We start from the raw sequence: 18414 nt of genomic DNA, 5'->3' as shown, positions 1-18414 counted from the left end.
AGAAGAGTAGGGATTAATGGGTTCTTTTCAAATTGGCAGTAACTAGTGGGGTGCCACTGGGATTGGTGTTGGACCCCCAGCTATTCACAATATATATTAATGATTTGGATCAGGGAACAAAATATAACATCACAAAGTTTGCAGATGATACCAAGTTAGGTGGGAGGATGAACTGTGATGAGGATGCAGAGATCCTACAGCATGATCTGGACAGGTTGGGCGAGTGGGCAAATCAATGGCAGATGCAGTATAATTTGGATAAGTGTAAGGTTATTCACTTTGGAAGCAAAAACAGGAAGACAGATTACTACCTGAACGGTTGTAAATTGGGAGAGTGTGCAGCAGAACCTGGATGACCTTGTGCACCAATCGCTGAAGGTCAGCATGCAGGTGGAGCAGGCGGTAAAGAAGGCTATTGGAATGTTTGCTTCATTGCGAGTGGTTTCGAGTAAAGGAGCAGGGATGCGTTGTTGCAATTGTAGAGGGCCTTGGTGAGGTCACACCTGGAATATTGTGTGCAGTTTTGGACTCCTTTTCTGAGAAAGGATGATCTTGCTCTCGAGGGAGTGCAGCGAAGGTTTACCAGACTGATTCCAGGGATGGAATCATATGAGGAGAGATTGACTAGGTTAGGATTGTTTTTGCTGGAGTTCAGAAGAATGAGGGGGGATCTCATAGAGACTTATAAAATTCTAACAGGACTGGACAGGGTAGATGCAGGGAAGATGTTCTCAATGGTAGGTGGGTCCAGAACAAGGAGTCACAGTCTTGAGGATTCAGGGTAAACCATTTCGGACAGAGATGAGGAGACATTTCTTCACCCAAAGAGTGCTGAGCCTGTGGAATTCATTACCACAGGAAGTAGTTGATGCTAAAACATTGAATATATTCAAGAGCGGGTAGATATAGCACTTGGGTCGAATGGGATCAAAGGTTATGGGGAGAAGGCAGGATTAAAGTTATTGAGTTGGATGATCAGCCATGATCGTGATAAATGGCAGAGCAGGCTCGAAGGGCCAAAAGGCCTCTTCCTGCTCCTATCTTCTATGTATCTAGCACTGCTGCCTCATGGCGCCGAGGTCGCAGGTTCGATCCCGGCTCTGGGTCACTGTCCATGTGGAGTTTGCACATTCTCCCCGTGTTTGTGTGGGTTTCACCCCCACAATCCAAAGTTGTGCAAAGTACGAAAGAGAAAATGCAGGAAAATCTCAGCAGGTCTGGCAGCATCTGTAGGGAGAGAAAAGAGCTAATGTTTCGTGTCCAATGACTCTTTGTCAAAGCTGAACAAAGTTGATGTGCAGAGTAGGTGGATTGGCCACGCTAAATTGCCCCTTAATTGGAAAATATGAATTGGGTACTCTAAATCTATTTAAAAAAGAGTGGTGTGCAGTTTGGTATAGTCTACCCGGCAAGGCTTATGCACAAGGATAAAGACCATTTCTTCCAGACGGTAGAGGAAGCGGAGGCGTTTATCAAGGATGAAGGCTTTGGACTGGACTGAAGGAGCTTGCACGAGACTGGTTTGGTGGTTGGAACGGGTCTGTGTGGGGACATTGAAGTAATAATAGTGTATGTACATGTAACTGGGGGCTTTTCTTGGAGTTTTCATGTTTTTGTATTTCCCTAGTTTCCTCTCCCCCTTATTTTTCCTCTTGTTTTATAGAGTTGGTCTTAATTATTGTGTTGTTTGGGGAAATTGTTTCTTTCAGAAATTTTTTCAAGGGTTTGTGGTTTGGAGAGAGTACTTGGTGGGGTGAGGGAGGGTAGAGGGGTGTTGGGTTGATTTTCATGGTAGAGGGTGGGGGTGGAGGAGTTTTGATTTTGTTTTGGGGTCTGACTTTTGTGCTTGATTGTTTATTTGGATATTGTGGCTCTGATGGAGCGGCTACCGTGCTAGTGAGAGAGATTAGCTCGTGAACAGGGGCTAGTGGGGGGAGGGGCTGCGGTCTGCTGGCCCTGTTTAGGCAGGTTCGGTGGAGCCTAGAAGGTGCGAACGGTGGGGGAAGGGGATGGAGGAGAGTGGTATCAGTTCAGGAGGAAGTGGCTGGGGGATTTCTGGGATTGGGGGGGATGGGGTCGAATGCTGATGGTGACTTGGGGTAGGACTTTGTCCCACCCATTGGGTGGGGCAGACGGACATCTTTGGTGTGCTCAGGGGGGAAAGCGATATTAATTTGAGAGAGTTTGGTTCCCCGGTGGAGAAGGTAGTAGCGAACCAGGGTGGTAGGTACATCGTAGTTGCGGGGACATTGGAGGGCAAATTGGTGGTTTTTGTGAGCATGTATGCCCCAAAATGGCATGATGTGAAGTTCATGAAGGGGATGCTGGCAGCGATACCTGATATGGATACACGGCAGTTGATTTCTTTTTGAGGGGGGGACGTTCTGAGCCTCAAGCTACACCGGTCCATGCGGAAGCCGTTGACCCCCTTGGGGCAGTGAAGATACCGGCAGCGTCCATGAAGGCGGTGTGTGGAAATCATAGAATTTATAGTGCAGGTCATTCGGCCCATCGAGTCTGCACCGGGCCTTGGAAAGAGCACCCTATTTAAACGTGCAGACTCTGCACAGTGACCCATGCCGGGAATCGAACCAGAGACCCTGGCGCTGTGAAGCAACAGTGCAAACCACGGTAGTACACCGTACGGATCCATGGTGGTTTGTGCATCCTGGAGGCAGGGAATTCTCCTTTTTATCACAGGTGCATAAGGTGTATTCACACATGTACTTTTTTGTGATGGGGAGCGCTCTGCTGCCTGGGCTGAGGAATGTGGGGTATTCCGCAATAGTGATTTCCAATCATGCTGCGCACCTGGTGGATGTGGTTTTGGAGGAGGGACCGACCAGCAGCCTGTGTGGTTTGGATGTGGGCTGCTAGCGGATTTGGGATTTTGTGTGAAGATGGTCAGGGTGATTGATGACTATGTGAGGTTCAACAAAAACAGAAATGTGTCACCCTTGGTACTGTGGGGGACCCTGAAGGGGGTGATGCAAGGGGAGGCAATTTCACTCAAGGCACAGCAGGATAGGGAGGAGAGGGAGGAGCGCCAACATTTGGTGGACGGGATCTTGGGATGGATAGCAGGTATTCAAGTAACCCGAATGCCAGACCTTCTGGCTAGTAGACAGAAGTTAGAGATGCAATTAGATCTGCTATCCACTGATAAGGCAGTGTGGCAGCTGTGGTACTTAACGGGGGTAACATGCGAGTATGAGGAGATGGGGAGACGGACTTTGGCTGGTCAGTTGAGGCGGCAGGCGACCTCCCAGGAGATTTTACGGACTCGGTCACCGGACAAAGTTAATGGGGTGTTTGAGGCGTACTACAATAATCTTTAGACTTCGGAGCCGCCGGAGGAGGAGTCTGATCTGTTGCAATTTTGGGGGGGTTTGGAGGGTCCCAAGGTGGAGGAGGAAGGTCGGCAGGAATTGGAGATGCCGCTAGGAGTGGAGGAGATCGGAACAACAATTGGGCAAATGCAGAATGGTGGCGCCGTGACCGGATGGGTTCCCTGCGGAGTTTTGCAAAAAGTTGGCTGATCGTTTGGTGGCATTATTGGTGAAGATGTTTGAGGATTCGGTGGCACTGGGGATTCTTCTGGAGACAATGTTGCAGGCGACAATCTCGCTTCTGTTAATGACGGATAAGGACCCAGTGGAGTGTGGATCATACTGCCAATCTCGTTATTGAATGTAAATGCCAAGATTCTGGCTGAGGCTGGAGGGGTGACTCCCGCATGTATTTGGGGAAAATCAAGCAGAGTTTGTGAAGGGTAGGTGCTCATCACCTAACATGAGGCGACTTTTGAATATGGTCTAATTCCTGGCAGTAGAGAGGGAGCAGGAGGTCATTTGTGGCATTGGATACTGAGAAGGCCTTCAATAGGGTAGAATGGGGGTATTTGTTATGAGTGTTGAAATTGTTTGGGGTAGGGCCTAGGTTCGTGGTGTGGGTTTGGTTATTATATAAGGCGCCTAAGGATACAGTCCATATAAACAACGTGAGCTCGGGATACTATCAGTTGCACAGGGTAACAAGGCAGGGGTGCCCTATATTCCCCCTCTTGTTCGCATAGGCGATTGAGCCTGTGGCCATTGCCCTGAGAACTTTGGATAGGTGAAAAGGGATGGTTGGGGGGGGGGGGGGGGGGGGGGGCGCGCGAACACAGGGTGGCCTTGTACGTGGTGACCGTCTCCTGTATGTGACAGATCTGATCCGCACAATGGGGGACATCATGGTGCTGTTGAAGCAATTTGGGGCTTTTTCAAGGTATAAGCTGAATTGGGAAAAAAGTGAGTGTTTCCCAGTTACTCAGCCAGGGAGAGGGGTCAATTTGGGGGTGCCGTTCCACTGTATGGGTTTCCATTTTAAATACTTTGGGGCACAGGTGACTCAGGACTGGGCCCAGCTGAGGAAATGAAATTCTACAGGTCTGGTGAGCAGGGTAAAAGACTTGCAGAGGTGGGATAGCCTCCCTCTGTCCTTGGCTATCAGAATTTAGTTGGTAAGAATGAATGTTTTGCCACAAATATGTTTTTATTTGTGTGTTTGCCGGTTTCCTTGCCAAAATCCTTCTGTTGGGGGGAGTGGAGAGATTGATTTTGACATTTATATGGGTGAGAACGTTAACTAGGATTCGGAAGACCAGCAGGCAGGGGGGGGGGGGGGGGGATTGGAATTGCCACGTCTGATATATTATTATTAGGTGGCAATCGCTGAGAAGGTGCTGGCATGGTGGGGGGGGGGATCCTGAGGCTCTATGGGTGAGGATGGAGTCAGGTTCATGTCGGGGGTTGGGGCTAAGTGAGTTGGTGATGGCTTCATTACCCTTTTCTCCAGGGAAGTACTCAGGGAATCCGATGGTGGCCTCCAGATTGAAGAAATGGAGGCAATTCCGGCAGCACTTTAAATTGGGGGTGGTATTGAAATTAGTGCCGGTTTGCACGAACCATATGATCAAGTGGGCAAGGCTGGCTGCTAAGCTTAAGGGATGGAAGGGGGTAGCCCTGATGATGGATTTGTTTTTGGAGGGCTGATTCACAAGTTGGAAGGGTTGGTGGAGAAATTTGGACTTTCACTGGCGGATACATTTCAGTATTTGCAAGTGCACAACTTCACACAGTTTTTCCGACATTCCTGGTGGTGCCGCCTTCCTCGCTGTTAGAGAGGGTTATGTCACTGGTGGGGACGGAGGAGTAGAGTACTTCAGTGATTTATGTGAAGCTCATGGCAGAGGAGGCAGCACAGTAGCATTGTGGATTGCACAATTGCTTCACAGCTCCAGGGTCCCAGGTTCGATTCCGGCTTGGGTCACTGTCTGTGCGGAATCTGCATATCCTCCCCGTGTGTGCGTGGGTTTCCTCCGGTTTCCTCCCACAGTCCAAAGATGTGCAGGTTAGGTGGATTGGCCATGATAAATTCCCCTTAGTGTCCAAAATTGCCCTTAGTGTTAGGTGGGGTTACAGGGTTATGGGGATAGGGTGGAGGTGTTGACCTTGGGTAGGGTGCTCTTTCCAAGAGCCAGTGCAGACTCGATGGGTCAAATGGCCTCCTTCTGCACTGTAAATTCTATGAGGCAGTATCCTTTGGAGAGGGTCAAGGCCAAGAGGGAGGTGGAGTTGGGGTCCGAGCTAGAGGAGCGGGGTGTGATGTGAGATTCTGTGTAGGGTGAACACAAAGTCCTCATGTGTGAGATTGGGGCTGATAACAGTTGAAGGTAGTGCACAGGGCCCATTTGACCAAATCTAGAAGGGATGAGTGTGAGAGCATTGCAAGAGGGGACCGACTAACCATGCACACATGTTCTGGTCATGTCCTAAACTTCTGGGGTTCTGTGGCTTCTTCTTTAGCACCATGTCGGCAATCCTTCAAATCGAACTGGAGCCTGGTCCTCTCGGGGCCATATTTGGGGTGTCGGACCTGATGGAGCTGGAGACTGGGGCAGGGGCCGAAGTTCTGGCCTTCACCCGATTGCTCGATAGCGAGTACTGATGGGGTGGGGGTCAGCTTCTCCACCCAGTGCCTCGGTACAGCTGGGGGATCTTATGGAGTTTTTGTATCTCAACAAGGTTAAGTACACCGTGATGGGAGCAATTGAAGGGTTTTATAGGAGGTGGCAGCCGTTTTATTTGGTTCTTCAAAGTGTTGGTCACTGTTAATTGTTAGTAGGGAGGGATTGGTGGGATTTTGTTCTAGCTTTCAGGAAGTGGGGGGGTTGTTACTTGGTATTGTCTTCTGTATAAAATTGAAAAGTTGAATCATTTAAAAAAAATTTAAACCCAGGACAGCTTGGTATTTAAATTGACCACAAATTCAGGGGGTAAGAAACGCAAACACCTTTCTTTTAAAATAAATAGAATGATGACAGGAAATAGGGTAAGGGAATTTGGTTGCCATTCCCTCTCATCCCAGTCCATAACAATGTACTTCCTAAAAAAGAGAAAGCTCTTGCACTGAATTTCTGGAGAGAATTCATTATTTCCTGAAAGATAGAAGGAGTTAGAGCTCCTCCAAGGTGGCTTCAGAATTAAAAGTGAAATGAACTCCAGCCATTTTAGACTGGGAAAGAGGTCAGCAAGGTCAGAACCCATCATGACTGGCTACCAGGCAAAGTACAGCATTTCAAACCAGTTCATTGGCCTCCAGCCAAGTCCATCAATTTGAGTACTCAGTGAAGTCAGTCTAAAACAGCACAGCCTTCTGGGAACTTAAAGTCACAGGTCCATTAAACATGCATGAATCAAAAAGAAAAGAAAAGGGGAAATACAAGGGCCTAGACAAAACAGAGTATAACATAGTTGAGGATTAGGGGCGGCATGTGGTGCAGTGGTTAGCACTGGGACTGCGGTGCTGAGGACCCGGGTTCGAATCCCAGCCCTGGGGCACTGTCCATGTGGAGTTTGCACATTCTCCCATATCTACGTGGGTTTCACCTCCACAACCTAAAGATGTGCAGGTTAGGTGGATTGGGCAGGCTAAATTGCCCCTTAATTGGAAAAAAAAAATAATAATTGGGTACTCTAAATATATTTTAAAAATACATTTGAGGATTGCATTTTTATGTTTCTGCACACCCAGTTATAAGTTGTTAATTATTTTGAATAAATTGAAATGCATGAAGCTAGAAAGAAAACACCTAATTTAGCTGTAGATGATCATTGTACACCTCTCACTTCGGAACGGAGTACAAAACAGTTAAACATACCAGAGAATGAAAGGGTCTGAGATTAGATAATGTATTATTTTGGCTGACTTGTGAATCCAGAGCTCATAATAACACAACATGCAACAGTTTTGAGTAACCATTTTATTTGTTCATTATATATTCACCAGAATTTCTTGTGGCTTTTGCTACACCACATCTACTTTGAAGATAATATTTTTCACCATAAAAGAAATGAAAAGTAAGTAGATTTATTTAGCATGCAATTTTCTTAAAAATAAAAAACATCCCTTATTCATGAATTATACTTCAATGAGTTTCACAACATAGATTCAAAACAGTGGTCAATTAATTTTAGAAGTCTGTTAACTTTGAACAATGTAAGCATTCCAAACGATAATTTGATGTCCGCAACTTAACATGTTGTATCATAAAGAACTTCCATCCACTTATGCAGGCAACCCCCTCCCCCCCCCCCCCCCCCCCCCCGCCCGCCGCCACAACCACCACCACCCCAAACCAAGTTCCTCTCGCAACTGTCACCATGAGACAGTGGTTGCCAATTTCCAATCCTTGGCTCAGCTCTTCTGACCCAGAAACCCTAATTTTTACCTTTGTTATCTCCAGGCTCAACCATTTCAAACTCTCCTTTCTGCTCCCATCCTTCATCATCATTAACCTTCAATCTATCCAATCTCTCTTCGCAGCCGAAACTCCCCAGCCCAGGCAACATTCTGGTGAATCTCTTCTGCACCCTTTCCAGTGCTGTCACATCTCTCCTATGAGGATACCAGAACTGCACACATTGCTCTAGCTGTGGCCTAGCCAATGTTTTATACAGTTCCAGCATAACCCTCCCTGCTATTAAACTCTATGCCTTGGCTAATAAAGGCAAGTATACCTTATGACTTCAAAACCACTGCATCCCGGTTACCTGCTACCTTAAGGGAACAGTGTACATGCAAACCAAGGTCCCTCTGATCCTCGTTGCTTCCCAGTGTCCTGCAGTTTATCATGTATTCCCGTTGCCTTGTTTGTCCTGCCCACCTGACACATATCCAGATTGAATTCCATTTACCACTGATTAGCCCATCTGAATTTGTATCATCCGCGAACCTGCTGATCAACCCTCCTATGTTTATGTCTAAATCATTTATATAAATCACAAAGAGCAGGGGCCCAACACTGATCCCTATGGGACCCCACTGGACACAGGCTTCCAGTCAGAACACACCTCGATCATGACTCTCTGCTTTCTGCCACTGGGACAATTCTGGATCCAATTTGCCAAATTTCTTTGGATCCCACAGACGCTTAACTTTGCTTTCAGTCTTCCATGGGGGACCATATTAAAAGCCTTGCTGAAGTCCAAGTAGACTACGTCAAATGCATTACGTTCATCTATACACCTGGTAACCGCCTCACCAAACCCTCCAAAAACTGCAACAGATCAGACTCTTCCTCCAGTGGCTCCGAGGTCTAAAGATTCTTGTAGTATGCCTCAAACACCCCATTAACTTTGTCCAGCGACCGAATCCGTACAATCTCCTGGGAGGTCGCCTGCCGCCTCATCTGACCAGCCAAAGTCCGACTGCCCTTCTCCTCATACTGGCACGTTACCCCCATTAAGCGCCGCAGCTGCCACACTGCCTTATCAGTGGATAGCAGATCAAATTGCATCTCTAACGTCTTTCTACTTGCCTGGCGTCGGGTCACTTGAATATCTGCCATCCATCCCAAGATCCCGTTCCCCAACTACTGGCGCTCCTCCCTCGCCTCCCTATCGTTCTGTGCTTTGAGTGAAATTGCCTCCCCTTGCATCACCCCCTTCAGGGTCTCCCATAGTACCAAGGGTGACACATAGTACGAGAGTACTATATTTAGCTTTCCCATTTCTATTAGAAATCTAGTGCCAGGAAACAGATAGTTTTTTTTTTTAAATATTTTATTGAAAATTTTTGGCCAACCATCACAGTACATTGTGTATCCTTTACACAGTAATATCACAATATAAATAACAATGGCCAGTTTTATAAACAAGAAATAAATAATATATAAACAAAAACAAAACTAAATGGCAACTGCCTTGTCCCAGATAAATATTCTCCAAAAATATGTTTTAACAGTCCAATATACAATTATCTATAACAACAACCTATACATATTATACTTATATACTTATATATTAACATCCCTGAGAATCCCTCTGGTTCCTCCTCCCCCCCCCCACCCGCCCGCCCGCCCGCCCCCCCCCCCCCCCCCGGGTTGCTGCTGCTGTCTTCTTCTTTTCCATTCCCTCTATCTTTCTGTGAGGTATTCGACGAACGGTTGCCACCGCCTGGTGAACCCTTGAGCCGATCCCCTTAGGACGAACTTAATCCGTTCCAGCTTTATAAACCCTGCCATGTCATTTATCCAGGTCTCCACACCCGGGGGCTTGGCTTCCTTCCACATCAACAGTATCCTGCGCCAGGCTACTAGGGACGCAAAGGCCAAAACATCAGCCTCTTTCACCTCCTGCACTCCCGGCTCTTCTGCAACCCCGAATATAGCCAACCCCCAGCTTGGTTCGACCTGGACCCCCACCACCTTCGAAAGCACCTTTGTCACCCCCATCCAAAACCCCTGTAGGGCCGGACATGACCAGAACATGTGGGTGTGATTCGCTGGGCTTCTCGAGCATCTCGCACATCTATCCTCTACTCCAAAAAATTTACTGAGCCGTGCTCCAGTCATATGCGCCCTGTGTAACACCTTAAATTGTATCAGGCTTACCTGGCACACGAGGACGATGAGTTTACCCTACTTAGGGCATCAGCCCACAGCCCCTCCTCAATCTCCTCCCCCAGCTCTTCTTCCCATTTCCCTTTCAGCTCATCTACCATAATCTCCCCCTCGTCCCTCATTTCCCTATATATGTCTGATACCTTACCGTCCCCCACCCATGTCTTTGAGATCACTCTGTCCTGCACCTCCTGCGTCGGGAGCTGCGGGAATTCCCTCACCTGTTGCCTCGCAAAAGCCCTCAGTTGCATATACCGGAATGCATTCCCTTGGGGCAACCCATATTTTTCGGTCAGCGCTCCCAGACTTGCAAACGTCCCATCTACAAACAGATCTCTCAATTGTGTTACTCCTGCTCGTTGCCATGTTCCAAATCCCCCATCCATTCTCCCCGGAGCAAACCTATGATTATTGCTTATCGGGGACCACACCGAGGCTCCAGTCTTTCCCCTATGCCGTCTCCATTGCCCCCAAATTTTCAGAGTAGCCACCACCACCGGGCTCGTGGTGTATTTCTTCGGTGAGAACGGCAACGGCGCCGTCACCATGGCTTGTAGGCAAGTCCCCCTACAGGACGTCTTCTCCAATCTCTTCCACGCCGCTCCCTCTTCTCCCATCCACTTGCATACCATTGAGATGTTGGCGGCCCAGTAGTACTCACTCAGGCTCGGTAGCGCCAGCCCCCCCCTATCCCTACTACGCTGCAAAAATCCCTTCCTCACTCTCGGGGTCTTCCCGGCCCACACAAAACTCATGATACTCTTCTCAATCCTTTTGAAAAAAGCCTTCGTGATCACCACCGGGAGGCACTGAAACACAAAGAGGAATCTCGGGAGGACCACCATTTTAACCGCTTGTACCCTCCCTGCCAGTGACAGGGATACCATGTCCCATCTCTTGAAGTCCTCCTCCATCTGTTCCACCAACCGCGTTAAGTTTAACCTATGCAATGTACCCCAATTCTTGGCTATCTGGATCCCCAAGTAGCGAAAGTCCCTTGTTACCTTCCTCAGCGGTAAGTCCTCTATTTCTCTGCTCTGCTCCCCTGGATGCACCACAAACAGCTCACTTTTCCCCATGTTCAGCTTATATCCTGAAAATTCTCCAAACTCCCCAAGTATCCGCATTATCTCTGGCATCCCCTCCACCGGGTCCGCCACATACACCAATAAATCGTCCGCATACAGAGATACCCGGTGTTCCTCTCCTCCCCGGAGTACTCCCCTCCACTTCCTGGAACCCCTCAATGCTATTGCCAGGGGCTCAATCGCCAGTGCAAACAGTAACGGGGACAGAGGACATCCCTGCCTCGTCCCTCTATGGAGCCGAAAATACGCAGACCCCCGTCCATTCGTGACCACGCTCGCCATCGGGGCCCTATACAGCAGCTGTACCCATCTAATATACTCATCTCCAAAGCCAAATCTCCTCAACACCTCCCACAAATAATCCCACTCCACTCTATCAAATGCTTTCTCGGCATCCATCGCCACCACTATCTCCGCTTCCCCCTCTGGTGGGGGCATCATCATTACCCCTAGCAGCCTCCGTATATTCGTATTCAGCTGTCTCCCCTTCACAAACCCAGTTTGGTCCTCATGGACTACCCCCGGGACACAATCCTCTATCCTCATTGCCACTACCTTGGCCAGAATCTTAGCGTCTACATTTAGGAGGGAAATAGGTCTATAGGACCCGCATTGCAGCGGGTGTTTTTCCTTCTTTAGGAGAAGCGATATCGTTGCCTCCGACATAGTCGGGGGCAGCTGTCCCCTTTCCTTCGCCTCATTAAAGGTTCTCATCAGTATCGGGGCAAGCAAGTCCACATATTTCCTATAAAATTCGACTGGAAATCCATCCGGTCCCGGTGCCTTCCCCGCCTGCATACTCCTAATTCCTTTCACTACTTCCTCTATCTCGATCTGTGCTCCCAGTCCCACCCTCTCCTGCTCCTCCACCTTAGGAAATTCCAGCCGGTCCAGGAAGCACATCATTCTCTCCTTCCCATCCGGGGGCCGAGCTTCGTATAATCTTTTATAGAATGCCTTGAACACTCCATTCACTCTCTCCGCTCCCCGCTCTATCTCTCCTTCCTCATCCCTCACTCCCCCTATTTCCCTCGCTGCTCCCCTTTTCCTCAATTGATGGGCCAGCAACCTGCTCGCCTTCTCCCCATACTCATACTGTACACCCTGTGCCTTCCTCCACTGTGCTTCTGCAGTACCCGTTGTCAGCAAGTCAAATTCTACGTGTAGCCTTTACCTTTCCCTGTACAGTCCCTCCTCCGGTGCCTCCGCATATTGCCTGTCCACCCTCAGAAGTTCTTGCAGCAACCGCTCCCGTTCCCTACTCTCCTGCTTTCCTTTATGTGCCCTTATTGATATCAGCTCCCCTCTAACCACTGCCTTCAGCGCCTCCCAGACCACTCCCACCTGGACCTCCCCATTATCATTGAGTTCCAAGTATTTTTCAATGCACCCCCTCACCCTTAGACACACCCCTTCATCTGCCATTAGTCCCATGTCCATTCTCCAGGGTGGACGCCCTTCTGTTTCCTCCCCTATCTCCAAGTCTACCCAATGTGGAGCGTGATCCGAAATGGCTATAGCCGTATACTCCGTCCCCCTCACCTTCAGGATCAACGCCCTTCCCAAAACAAAAAAGTCTATTCGCGAATAAACTTTGTGGACATAGGAGAAAAACGAAAACTCCTTACTCCTAGGTCTGCTAAATCTCCACGGGTCTACTCCTCCCATCTGCTCCATAAAATCTTTAAGCACCTTGGCTGCAGCCAGCCTCCTTCCAGTCCTGGATCTCGACCTGTCCAGCCCTGGCTCCAGCACCGTATTAAAATCTCCCCCCATTACCAACTTTCCCACCTCTAGGTCCGGGATGCGTCCTAGCATGCGCCTCATAAAATTGGCATCATCCCAGTTCGGGGCATATATGTTTACCAAGACCACCGCCTCCCCCTGTAATTTGCCACTCACCATCACGTATCTGCCCCCGCTATCCGCCACGATGGTCTTTGCCTCAAACATAACCCGCTTCCCCACTAGTATAGCCACCCCCCCGTTTTTCGCATCCAGCCCCGAATGAAACACCTGCCCCACCCATCCCTTGCGTAGTCTAACCTGGTCTATAAGTTTCAAGTGCGTCTCTTGTAACATAACCACGCCTGCCTTAAGTTTCTTAAGGTGTGCGAGTACTCGTGCCCTCTTTATCGGCCCGTTCAGCCCTCTCACATTCCACGTGATCAACCGGGTTGGGGAGCTTTTTAACCCCCCCCCCTTGTCGATTAGCCATCCCCTTTTTCCAGCTCCTCATCCGGTTCCCACGCAGCTGTGTCCACCCCAGGCGGCGCCCCCCCGGCCACCCCACCCCATTCCGCCTCCCCCCTCTCCCCAGCAGCAGCAACCCAGTAACTCCCCCCTCCTACCCCCCCCTGCTAGCGTAGTTACACCCCCCATGTTGCTCCCAGAAGTCAGCAAACTCTGGCCGACCTCGGCTTCCCCCCGTGGCCTCGGCTCGCACCGTGCGACGCCCCCTCCTTCCTGCTTCCCTATTCCCGCCATGATTATCATAGCGCGGGAGCAAAGCCCGCGCTTCCCTTTTGGCCCCGCCCCCCCATGGCCAACGCCCCATCTCCTCCACCTCCCTTCCTCCCTCCACCACCACCTGTGGAAGAGAGAAAAGTTACCGCATCGCAGGATTAATAACATAAAACTCATCTTTCCCCCCCTTTCTCCCCCCTCTTCGCCCCCCATACTCGCCCCACCACTTTGTTTCAAACGTTCTTTTTTAGTAACCCGCTTATTCCAGTTTTTTTTCCACAATAAAAGTCCACGCCTCATCCGCCGTCTCAAAGTAGTGGTGCCTCCCCTGATATGTGACCCACAGTCTTGCCGGTTGCAGCATTCCAAATTTTATCTTCTTTTTGTGAAGCACCGCCTTGGCCCGTGGCCTTCTCGCCACCTCCGCACTCCAGTCTTGGTATACGCGGATCACCGCGTTCTCCCACCTACTGCTCCGAGTTTTCTTTGCCCATCTAAGGACCCTCTCTTTGTCCTTCAAACGGAGAAATCTCACCACTATGGCTCTAGGAATTTCTCCTGCTCTCGGTCCTCGCGCCATCACTCGGTATGCTCCCTCCACCTCACCCGCCGGGGCCTCCGCTCCCATTACGAGTGCAGCATCGTGCTCACATAAGCCCCGACGTCTGTTCCTTCTGCATCTTCAGGAAGACCAAGAATCCTTAAATTATTCCTCCTCGCATTATTCTCCAGCACCTCCAATCTTTCCACACATTGTTTATGGTGTGCCTCGTGCATCTCCGTCTTCACCACCAGGCCCTGTATATCGTCTTCGTTCTCGGCAGCCTTTGCCTTCACGACCCGAAGCTCCCGCTCCTGGGTCTTTTGCTCATCCTTTAGCCCTTCGATCGCCTGTAATATCGGGGCCAACAGCTCCTTCTTCATCTCCTTTTTAAGCTCTTCCACCCAGCGTTTCAAAAATTCATGTTGTTCAGGGCCCCATGTTAAACTGCCACCTTCCGACGCCATCTTGGTTTTTGCTTGCCTTCCTTGCCGCTGCTCTAAAGGATCCACCGCAATCCGGCCACTTTCCTCTCCTTTTTCCATCCGTATCCAGGGGGGATTCCCTTCTGGTTTACCGCACAGTGCTTTTAGCCGTTAAAATTGCCGTTGGGGCTCTTATTAAGAGCCCAAAAGTCCGTTCCACCGGGAGCTGCCGAAACGTGCGGCTTAGCTGGTCATCGCCGCACCCGGAAGTCAGGAAACAGATAGTTAACAGTAACTTTGAAATTTAAAAAAAATATAAATTAAAAAAATTTTTAATTTTAATTAATTGACGCAATGTCAGTTAGAGGGGTGCAGTGCTCTGACTGTGAGATGCGGCAGGTCCGGGAGACTTCCAGCATCCCGGATGGCTTCATCTGCAGAAAGTGCACCCAACTGGAGCTCCTCACAGACCGCATGGTTCGGTTGGAGCAGCAATTGGATGCACTGAGGAGCATGCAGGTGGCGGAAAGCGTCATAGATCGCAGTTATGTCAATGTGGTCATACCCAAGGCGCAGGCAGAGAAATGGGTGACCACCAGAAAGGGCAGGCAGTCAGTGCAGGAATCCCCTGTGGTTGTCCCCCTCTCGAACATGTATACCCCTTTGGATACTGTCGGGGGGATAGCCTATCAGGGGAAAACAGCAGCAGCCAGAGCAGTGGCACCACGGCTGGCTCTGATGTTCAGAAGGGAGGGTCAAAGCGCAGAAGAGCAATAGTAATAGGGGACTCTATATCCAGGGGCACAGATAGGCGCTTCTGTGGACGTGAAAGAGACTCCAGGTTGGTATGTTGCCTCCCTGGTGCCAGGGTCCAGGATGTCTCCGAACGGGTAGAGGGCATCCTGAAGGGGAAGGGCAAACAGGCAGAGGTCGTTGTACATATTGGCACTAACGACATAGGCAGGAAGGGGCATGAGGTCCTGCAGCAGGAGTTCAGGGAGCTAGGCAGAAAGTTAAAAGACAGGACCTCGAGGGTTGTAATCTCGGGATTACTCCCTGTGCCACGTGCCAGTGAGGCTAGAAATAGGAAGATAGAGCAGCTAAACACGTGGCTAAACAGCTGGTGTAGGAGGGAGGGTTTCCGTTATCTGGACCACTGGGAGCTCTTCCGGGGCAGGTGTGACCTATATAAGGACGGGTTGCATCTAAACCGGAGAGGCATAAATATCCTGGCCACGAGGTTTGCTTGTGTCACACGGGAGGGTTTAAACTAGTATGGCAGGGGGGTGGGCACGGGAGCAATAGGTCAGAAGGTGAGAGCATTGAGGGAGAACTAGGGAATAGGGACAGTGGGGCTCTGAGGCAGAGCAGACAGGGAGAAGTTGCTGGACACAGCGGGTCTGGTGGCCTGAAGTGCATATGTTTTAATGCAAGAAGTATTACGGGTAAGGCAGATAAACGTAGAGCTTGGATTAGTACTTGGAACTATGATGTTGTTGCCATTACAGAGACCTGGTTGAGGGAAGGGCAGGATTGGCAGCTAAACGTTCCAGGATTTAGATGTTTCAGGCGGGATAGAGGGGGATGTAAAAGGGAGGAGGAGTTGCGCTACTGGTTCGGGAGAATATCACAGCTGTACTGCGGGAGGACACCTCAGAGGGCAGTGAGGTTATATGGGTAGAGATCAGGAATAAGAAGGGTACAGTCACAATGTTGGGGGTTTACTACAGGCCTCCCAACAGCCAGCAGGAGATAGAGGAGCAGATATGTAGACAGATTTTGGAAAAGAGTAAAAACAACAGGGTTGTGGTGATGGGAGACATCAACTTCCCCAATATTGACTGGGACTCACTTAGTGCCAGGGGCTTAGACGGGGCGGAGTTTGTAAGGAGCATCCAGGAGGGCTTCTTAAAACAATATGTAGACAGTCCAACTAGGGAAGGGGCGGTACTGGACCTGGTATTGGGGAATGAGCCCGGCCAGGTGGTAGATGTTTCAGTAGGGGAGCATTTCGGTAAGTGACCACAATTCAGTACGTTTTAAAGTACTGATGGACAAGGATAAGAGTGGTCCTAGGATGAATGTGCTAAATTGGGGGAAGGCTAATTATAACAATATTAGGCGGGAACTGAAGAACATAGATTGGGGGCGGATGTTTGAGGGCAAATCAACATCTGACATGTGGGAGGCTTTCAAGTGGCAGTTGAAAGGAATTCAGGACCGGCATGTTCCTGTGAGGAAGAAGGATAAATACGGCAATTTTCGGGAACCTTGGATAACGAGAGATATTGTAGGCCTCGTCAAAAAGAAAAAGGAGGCATTTGTCAGGGCTAAAAGGCTGGGAACAGACGAAGCCTGCATGGAATATAAGGAAAGTAGGAAGGAACTTAAGCAAGGAGTCAGGAGGGCTAGAAGGGGTCACGAAAAGTCATTGGCAAATAGGGTTAAGGAAAATCCCAAGGCTTTTTACACGTACATAAAAAGCAAAAGGGTAGCCAGGGAAAGGGTTGGCCCACTGAAGGATAGGCAAGGGAATCTATGTATGGAGCCAGAGGAAATGGGCGAGGTACTAAATGAATACTTTGCATCAGTATTCACCAAAGAGAAGAAATTGGTAGATGTTGAGTCTGGAGAAGGGTGTGTAGATAGCCTGGGTCACATTGAGATCCAAAAAGACGAGGTGTTGGGTGTCTTAAAAAATATTAAGGTAGTTAAGTCCCCAGGGCCTGATGGGATCTACCCCAGAATACTGAAGGAGGCTGGAGAGGAAATTGCTGAGGCCTTGACAGAAATCTTTGGATCCTCACTGTCTTCAGGGATGTCCCGGAGGACTGGAGAATAGCGAATGTTGTTCCTCTGTTTAAGAAGGGTAGCAAGGATAATCCAGGGAACTACAGGCCGGTGAGCCTTACTTCAGTGGTAGGGAAATTACTGGAGAGAATTCTTCGAGACAGGATCTACTCCCATTTGGAAGCAAATGGACGTATTAGTGAGAGGCAGCATGGTTTTGTGAAGGGGAGGTCATGTCTCACTAACTTGATAGAGTTTTTCGAAGAGGTCACGAAGATGATTGATGCAGGTAGGGCAGTGGATGTTGTCTATATGGACTTCAGTAAGGCCTTTGACAAGGTCCCTCATGGTAGACTAGTACAAAAGGTGAAGTCACACGGGATCAGGGGTGAGCTGGCAAGGTGGATACAGAACTGGCTAGGTCATAGAAGGCAGAGAGTAGCAATGGAAGGATGCTTTTCTAATTGGAGGGCTGTGACCAGTGGTGTTCCACAGGGATCAGTGCTGGGACCTTTGCTCTTTGTAGTATATATAAATGATTTGGAGGAAAATGTAACTGGTCTGATTAGTAAGTTTGCAGACGACACAAAGGTTGGTGGAATTGCGGATAGCGATGAGGACTGTCAGAGGATACAGCAGGATTTAGATTGTTTGGAGACTTGGGCGGAGAGATGGCAGATGGAGTTTAATCCGGACAAATGTGAGGTAATGCATTTTGGAAGGTCTAATGCAGGTAGGGAATATACAGTGAATGGTAGAACCCGCAAGAGTATTGAAAGTCAAAGAGATCTTGGAGTACAGGTCCACAGGTCATTGAAAGGGGCAACACAGGTGGAGAAGGTAGTCAAGAAGGCATACGGCATGCTTGCCTTCATTGGCCGGGGCATTGAGTATAAGAATTGGCAAATCATGTTGCAGCTGTATAGAACCTTAGTTAGGCCACACTTGGAGTATAGTGTTCAATTCTGGTCGCCACACTACCAGAAGGATGTGGAGGCTTTAGAGAGGGTGCAGAAGAGATTTACCAGAATGTTCCCTGGTATGGAGGGCATTAGCTATGAGGAGCGGTTGAATAAACTCGGTTTGTTCTCACTGGAACGAAGAAGGTTGAGGGGAGACCTGATAGAGGTCTACAAAATTATGAGGGGCATAGACAGA

At 49.2% G+C, this 18414-nt stretch overlaps 1 protein-coding gene and 1 long non-coding RNA gene across 9 annotated transcripts in view; one reads left to right on the top strand and one right to left on the bottom strand.

The window, feature by feature from the left end:
- The window catches only part of pmfbp1 (polyamine modulated factor 1 binding protein 1), a 1352449-nt gene that overhangs the window by 1181875 nt on the left and 152160 nt on the right, over positions 1–18414 (bottom strand). The gene's annotated exons all lie outside the window — the stretch shown is intronic.
- Positions 1–18414, top strand: part of LOC140430464 (uncharacterized) — a 199358-nt gene that overhangs the window by 133274 nt on the left and 47670 nt on the right. For all 3 annotated transcript variants that reach the window (XR_011949432.1, XR_011949433.1, XR_011949431.1), the window contains exon 2: positions 7333–7403. This is a non-coding gene — a long non-coding RNA (uncharacterized lncRNA). The remainder of the gene's footprint in view (positions 1–7332; positions 7404–18414) is intronic.

The sequence above is a fragment of the Scyliorhinus torazame genome, chromosome 10 (assembly GCF_047496885.1).
Source record: "Scyliorhinus torazame isolate Kashiwa2021f chromosome 10, sScyTor2.1, whole genome shotgun sequence".
In the NCBI taxonomy this organism is placed as follows: domain Eukaryota; kingdom Metazoa; phylum Chordata; class Chondrichthyes; order Carcharhiniformes; family Scyliorhinidae; genus Scyliorhinus; species Scyliorhinus torazame.
This window is presented reverse-complemented; position numbering and strand designations above follow the sequence as displayed.